The sequence below is a fragment of the Hyla sarda genome, chromosome 1 (genome assembly GCF_029499605.1).
Source record: "Hyla sarda isolate aHylSar1 chromosome 1, aHylSar1.hap1, whole genome shotgun sequence".
Lineage (NCBI taxonomy): Eukaryota > Metazoa > Chordata > Amphibia > Anura > Hylidae > Hyla > Hyla sarda.
This window is the reverse complement of record NC_079189.1, coordinates 617,161,774-617,170,317: the sequence shown is the minus strand read 5'-3', so window position 1 is coordinate 617,170,317 and position 8,544 is coordinate 617,161,774. Positions and strand designations below refer to the sequence as shown.

The following is an 8,544-nucleotide window of genomic DNA, read 5'->3' as shown; positions in this document are numbered from 1 at the left end:
GCCTCCTCCCACTGGCCGCCAGCTCCCCCTGTACCCCGAGGACTATTCTCTTCTTATCCGCTTGGGACCGGGTCTGGTCATATCCTCTTTGTAGGAATCGCTGCAGGATGAAAATGCAAGTATATTAATTATCCCAATCTAGAAGTATTGTTGTGACATCACAGCACTATAGCAGAATCGATGATGCCGCTGTGCCTCCCAGAATTGATGCTGCTGCTGTGCCCCCCAGAATTAACCCCTTAAGGACCCAGACAATTTTCACTGTAGGACCTGGCCAATTTTTTGCACATCTGACCACTGTCATTTTAAGCATTAATAATTTAGAGGGAGGCCTCTTTGGTTCCTCCGCACGGTCCCACAAGCAGACTTGGATCTGGCGGTGAGGGATGTGAACAGAGGGATGCTTGTATAAAAGTTATCCACGTAAAGGTGGTAACCCTTATCCAGCAATGGGTGCACAAGGTCCCAATCGATTTTCTTGCTAACACCCAGAGTGGGGGAACAATCTGGGGGTTCAATACGGGAATCTCGTCCCTCATATACTCTAACCTTGTAAGTGAACCCGGAGGTACTCTCACAAAGTTTGTAGAGCTTCATGCCATTACGCGCCCGTTTTGAGGGAATATACTGGCGGAAGATGAGTCTCCCCTTAAAACTGATAAGAGACTCATCAACCGAGAGCTCCCTGAGGGGTACGTAGGCCTCCAAAAATTTGGCCTCAAAGTGATTGATGACCGGCCTCACTTTGTAAAGCCGGTCATAGGTGATGACCGGCCTCACTTTGTAAAGCCGGTCATAGGTGGGTCAGGCATTTCCAAATGGCCTTGAACCGCTTCCGTGTCATGGCCATACTGTAAAGCGGGGTCTTGTATAGGATGTCCCCGCTCCAGTACTGCCTGACACTTGGCTTTTTGACCAGGCCCATATGCAGCAAGAGGCCCCAAAATGTCCTAATTTCTGCTGCATCAATGGCGTACCATTCATTGGACCTGGCCTAAAAAGAATCAGGGTGGTGGGCGATGAACTGCCTGGCGTACAGATTTGTCTGCTCCACCATCAGATGGACAAAACGGTCACTGAAAAAAATAAGTGAAATAGTCAATTTCAGTGACTCCAGCTGAGCCACGCAGCTTAAAGTGAAAGTAAAAAGTGCCGGTTAGCTCAGTGGGCTGTTCGGGATAGCCGCACTGAAATCGCGCATCCCGAACAGCTTACAGGACAGCCGGAGGATCCCTACCTGCCTCCTCGCTGTCCGATCGCCGAATGACTGCTCAGTGCCTGAGATCCAGGCATGAGCAGTCAAGCGGCAGAATCATTGATCACTGGTTTCCTATGAGAAACCAGTGATCAATGTAAAAGATCAGTGTGTGCAGTGTTATAGGTCCCTATGGGATAATAATGATCAGTATAAGAGATCAGTGTGTGCAGTGTTATAGTCTCCTATGGGATAATAATGATCAGTATAAGAGATCAGTGTGTGCAGTGTTATAGTCTCCTATGGGATAATAATGATCAGTATAAGAGATCAGTGTGTGCAGTGTTATAGTCTCCTATGGGATAATAATTATCAGTATAAGAGATCAGTGTGTGCAGTGTTATAGGTCCCTATGGGATAACAATGATCAGTATAAGAGATCAGTGTGTGCAGTGTTATAGTCTCCTATGGGATAACAATGATCAGTATAAGAGATCAGTGTGTGCTGTGTTATAGGTCCCTATGGGATAATAATGATCAGTATAAGAGATCAGTGTGTGCAGTGTTATAGTCTCCTATGGGATAATAATGATCAGTATAAGAGATCAGTGTGTGCAGTGTTATAGTCTCCTATGGGATAATAATGATGAGTATAAGAGATCAGTGTGTGCAGTGTTATAGTCTCCTATGGGATAATAATGATCAGTATAAGCACATGCTCTACACCCTTGACATCAATTAACACAAACACACCGACACCCTCACACTCGACCATATATATAAAAAATTCACAATTACCATCAATGTGCCAAATATCATTTGGACCCTTGGTACAATATACTTTGCGTACTATTTTACATCGTCCAGGTTGACATCTCAACAGTCCTTTATCTAGCTCCCTCATTGCCTCGTGTACATCGTTTCTATAAAAAGGTAAAACAAAAAGGTTAATACTTACATTAAAAATCTATATAGAGAGATTAAAAAACATTTTCTTTACCTATAACATGGTTGAACACCTCGGACATCTCTAACACGCCTATGCATGGCTCGGATACCTTTATATGGTGACCAATTTTGGAGCTCGCCCTAAAAAACTATTACATGACGTGCAATCAATACAAACGTGTTAAAAATTATGTACTCACCTAAACTGCTTGAAAAATGGATTTAAAGGGTCGCTCGACAGATCTTAATCCCAAACGATATAGAATTCTTCGTAATTGGCGTTCTCTAAATGAATTTAGAACAAAAATAAAAAATGTTTACAACATTAAAATATAACACATGAGAGAATCTTAATATATACATAGGTTTATTAGAGAGGGATATATACATACAAATATATATTTGTAACTTTAGGTATGACAGAGGTTTGCTCAATACATGATGGAGTTTTGACTGAGATCTGAGGGATATTTATCTGAGCCATGACAGAGTTTCGGATCATGGACGAGGACTGAGGAAGGTTAAGATGAGGGACAGTTGAATGAGGGATGACAGCCATTTGTGTGAAACATGACAGACATTTGGCCGAGGGATGACAATGTTTTACATGAGGTAAGACGGAGGAAAGGTAAATTACTCTGAGGAGGGATTTAAAGATGACGGAGGAGGTATGATGTTAAGCTGGATGATGGCTGATGCTTTCCTAAACTGGACACCGTAAATTTGATGTCTTTCCAATCGGTCACTCCATGGATATCAGATTCTAGTTTTACCCATTTTTTCCTGTTTGCATACGGCTTGAGCCATTATTTCTATTGATGTAATAGAATAGATTTGTTCGGAACATCAAGGCTCCCATTTTTTTTTTTTTTATAGATAAAAGGAATCTAGATAGTCAAGGTTTAGTGTTACCCCACATGTATTTCCTCATTTGTAATTGTAATTTAAGGTAAATTTTTGGTATCTTAACAGGTATATTTCTCATAAGATATTGGACTTTGGATAGTAAAAACATTTTTTATAAGAGTATTCTTCCAAACCATCCCCATGGTTGAGATTGTAAATTAGATATCTTTGTTAAATCACCGATCCTATGTTTGTTGTTGACATATAAGTAACATGTGACCAAGTTTCATGTTAATATCTTTAGCTGTTTGGACGTGAAGCTGCAACATACACACACATACATCATACATACATATATACATACATACATATATACATATATACATACACACATATACATCATACATACATCATACATATATATATATATATATACATACACACATATACATCATACATACATCATACATACATATATACATACATATATACATACACACATATACATCATACATACATATATACATACATATATACATACACACACATACATCATACATACATATATACATACATATATATCATACATACATATATACATACACACATATACATCATACATACATATACACATACATACAGATATATATACACACACAGATATATATATACACACACACACACACATATATACATACATACATACACACACACATATATATATATATATATATATATATATATATATACATACACATATACACACATATATACATAAACATACATATACACACACATATATACACACACATATACATACACACATATATACATATACACACACTGAGATATATATATATATATATATATATAAATAGATACGATATCTCCGAATCTGTCCATTAATAAGGGTAGAGTTGTTTTAGTGGTGTGCATCTGTCAGTGGGTATATTCAAGTTTATTATGTGAGATTTTGTATGGTTAATTTTATTTTGGGATACAACTCATTAAGTTCTGTTTGGACAGCTGCTAAGGTAGATTCAGGATCAGTTAATAACAATAAGATGTCATCAGCAAAAAAGCTTATTTCGCTGTCTCCTCCTGAGTGTGGTATACCTTTAATTTGCTTATTAAGCCTTATACAGTTGCCTAATGGTTCGATAGCTAATATGCGAAAGGTTCTGACATAAGACCATTGACTTTGACCTTAGCTACAGGTCCATTATACATAGAAAATATGGCATCGATGAAGGGGGTAGGGATAGCAAATGCTTTGTGTCTCACTTAGATATGTCCAGTTTACTCTGTCACAGGGGACAGGAAGCATATGTACTTTGTATTGAAAAATGCCTGAGACATCATAGAACATTGATGTTCAAATGTGCACCTAGAGATGTTTAGGGCTTTACCCATATTGGACTCTTTATATACCCTTGAGTTATTATTCTGGCCATATGCCCCTATATACACAGCCAGAAATGTATAAGTGGCATCTGATATAGCCATGAGAATTATGGGAAAAAAGTGCTTATAATTATAAAACAAGGACCCTCTGTGTGCTGGTTGGTAATTACGAATGTGTTTTCCATCCAGGGCTCCAATGTAATTGGCATTGCACTTGAAACCTTCCGCAGACTGGAGCCAGATGTCTTCTGTTGGCTGTGGCATGTACAATGGCTGCAACACCTTCCAGAGTGCCTCATGTTTCCCTAACAATTTTGACAATGGTGGATATGCCCATGCGGAACTGGAAATACAAGGAGGCAAATGACTCACCACTGGCGAGGAACCTATGGAATACATAAATATACACAGAATTTAGTTTAAGAAAATGAAAATGTTGTTACAGACATTTTTAAGAATATACATAGTGGTAAATACAGTATTTAACACATTATGCCATAAAGAAAAATCATCATTTGCTTCAAGTTTTTAAATATCCCTTAAAAAAAATATAAAAAATAAATTATACAGGGACAAGGTTGTTTTCTAAGGGGAATTAAATGACTACAACCAAACTCTGTCTGATTTTATATCCATTTAGGATGATATTATCTCTGGGTGGATTTGAACCACCAACCTTTCAGGATTTTGGCCTGAATGTGCTAACCAATTGCACCACAGAGATGGCAACTATCGTGTCTAAATTGATATATTGATTGAACATAAGGGGCTGTAGTCTCTCTGTTAGCTCTCTTGAGACCTGCACCTAAAGAAAGCACAAAGTCCTGTATACTGCAAATCCATCTCATCTAGGCCAAAGCCTGAAGACCAGCAGCCACTTCTAAACCGTGAGTTACAAATATCTCTACTCAGCTAAAGAATATATTAGTAGCACAGTGGCCTGCTGCATTTTACCAATAACTACAAGTCCCAGCAAGCCTGTGAGGTATCCTGTGTCCCGGTTGCCTCTGAGGAAACTGCATTATTATAAAAACTGTGTCCTGCATATTGCATGTAAAAGTTCCAGTTTCTTCAAAACCCTTGCTGTGGACATTCATTCATTGCATGCTGTTTTTGGGCTGGTTGTCTGCGGTCCCTATACAGAAAAATAAAACAGCCTGGCGTCACGAACGCTAAGGGGTAAAAAACATCTTGCCCCTGGGGTTAATACCACTTGACCCTGCTACATCCACTGCAACACCCCGTGGTCACCACAAGTACATTTGTTTCTCTCGCCAACACTGTAATGTAAGCATTGTACCTGGGAAATGCCGGTCCCTGATCTTAGAGATCCGATCCATATTCCTCCTCTTCAGATCTGACCATTTCTTCACAATGGCCAGTTCCGTGTGCCTCATCCCGCTGGCCGCCAGCTCCCCCTGTACCCTGAGAACTATTCTCTTTTTGTCCGCCTGGGACCTTGTTTCGTCATATCCTCTTTGGAGGAAGCGCTGCAGGATGAAGATGCAAGTATATTAATTAACACACTCAAAGTATTTGTTCATCACAGCGCCATGTCTGTGGCATGTACGTATAGACAGCATAGAAATATATCTCACATTCACATTGCACATCCATTTTCCTGCCTCACACTATATACCCCCCACACACACAGTCTATAGATCAGGGGTACTCAACTATTTTTAGTTAGGGTCTGCATATTCAGATCTGCCATCCAGTAAAGGTCCAATGTGAGTGGTAAGGCCTGGTTCACACCTAGTAGCGACCTCAGTGCCATTAAGGAAAGAGCACACGAGCGACTGAAGTGTGGACCTGAATATTGCCACACACTATACCCCTGAATATAATACTGCAACACACTGCACCCCTGAATATAATGCTGCCACACACTGTACCCTCTGAATACAATACTACCACACACTGTACCGCTGAATATAATACTGCAACACACTGTACCCCTGAATATAATACTGCAACACACTGTACCCCTGAATATAATACTGCAACACACTGTACCCTCTGAATATAATACTGCCACACACTGCAGCCCTGAATATAATGCTGCCACACACTGTACCCTCTGAATACAATACTACCACACACTGTACCGCTGAATATAATCCTGCCACACACTGTACCCCTGAATATAATCCTGCCACACACTGTACCCCTGAATATAATACTGCAACACACTGTACCCCTGAATATAATACTGCAACACACTGCACCCCTGAATATAATACTGCCACACACTGTACCCCTGAATATAATCCTGCCACACACTGTACCCCTGAATATAATCCTGCAACACACTGCACCCCTGAATATAATACTGCAACACACTGCACCCCTGAATATAATACTGCCACACACTGTACCCTCTGAATACAATACTACCACACACTGTACCCCTGAATATAATACTGCAACACACTGTACCCCTGAATATAATCCTGCCACACACTGTACCCCTGAATATAATCCTGCCACACACTGTACCCCTGAATATAATCCTGCCACACACTGTACCCCTGAACATAATCCTGCCACACACTGTACCCCTGAATATAATCCTGCCACACACTGTACCCCTGAATATAATCCTGCCACACACTGTACCCCTGAATATAATACTGCCACACACTGTACCCTCTGAATATAATACTGCCGCACACTGGACCCCTGGTATATTACTGCCACACACTATTCCCCTGCAATATAACATGCTATGCCCCCAAATACATCGTGTCCTGTACTGACTAATTGTACCTCTGTGCCCCAAAGAATTCTTAAAGCCGCTGTGCCCCCAGAATTAATGATGCCTCTGTAAATCTAATATTTCCCTTTCAAAGACTTATTACTCATTGGTGCACTAAGTATTATCTACTACAACTGAAGTTGTATCTATTACGAAATCACTTTCGCATGCATGGCGATTTTCGCATGCGCGAATATAGTTTTAACAGTGAAGCTAACATGCATGTGAAGTGTAATAATAATGAATAATTAACTTACACCAATGAGGATTTTTGTCTCCTTCTTACTAAAATGACTGCCGACAATCGTGACGGATCTCTCTTCACTTATTACTCTTCACTGTACCACTGCAGAAAAGTTAGTAGGAAACTTCGCCGAAGTTCACGCGATATTGCGCGATCGCACGAATGCAACTTTTTTTTGCAAAAAAAGGCTGTGAATATTGCGAATATGCCAAATTACCGAATATATGACAAATATTCATCCATATATTCGCGAAATATCGCAAATTCGAATATGGCCTATGCTGCTCAACACTACCGGTGTTTACTTTTGCCAGGACTTTCCCAGTATCTAGACTTGTTACAGATTTACAGATACAAAATAGTAGACTGCTTTGATGTAGGCATGTGTTATGCACGTATGAGGGCAGACAAATGCACTACAGTCTGCACTGAAAAAACATTTTTGCACAGCAGCAGGACACAACTGTGCAGCACCACACAAAAAAAAATAAAAAAAGAAAGAAATGAGGATTAAACCCAAAATTGTACTCTGTCAGTGTTAAGAATGGTGTGAACTGTGTTTTATACCGTCTACAGACTAGTATATGCAGCAGATGATTTCTTGTGGAAAAAATACACAGAATTGCGCTGAAAATATTTCCTGCCTCCTGTGATAAGGTTCATGAAGTTCAGGCAGCTTGTTGATATGTATGAGGCAACGAAAAGCTATCTGCCCCTCTAATAAAATGCTGAATGAAGTGTCTGGGAGCTTAATGGCCTTCAGTGACAACAAGCACTGCCCTTCTCCCTGCCCACAATGCTGATGTAACTAGCAGTTGGCAGTGGAACGCTGCGGTATGATCAATTCAGCGTCTGTGTAACACACAAAGGCACGAAGTTCGTCCTATCTCTGCAGTGTATATGGCATGAAATGAGCAGCCGCAACATGGCTGACGATTATATAGGGCTGTGACATCACAGGGGTCAATGATTGCTGATAGGCCGCATCCCACATGTGATTCAGGGTCATCCCGCCTACCTCCCTTCCCTCATTGCATTCCCGCCTTCCCAGCATCCCTTGCCCCATGTAATGACATGTGGACCCGCCATTTTAGGTGTCCTGGAGCCTGTAGCGCTGTAAAATGGAGTTTAATGAAGCGATTCGCGTGA

At 40.5% G+C, this 8,544-nt stretch overlaps 1 non-coding gene across 1 annotated transcript; it reads right to left on the bottom strand.

Annotated features, from left to right (window-relative positions):
* Positions 1-5,041: 5,041 nt before the first annotated feature.
* On the bottom strand, positions 5,042-5,117 carry TRNAF-AAA (transfer RNA phenylalanine (anticodon AAA)). Its single transcript has one exon. It is a non-coding gene; the product is annotated as a tRNA-Phe (tRNA).
* Positions 5,118-8,544: the final 3,427 nt, after the last annotated feature.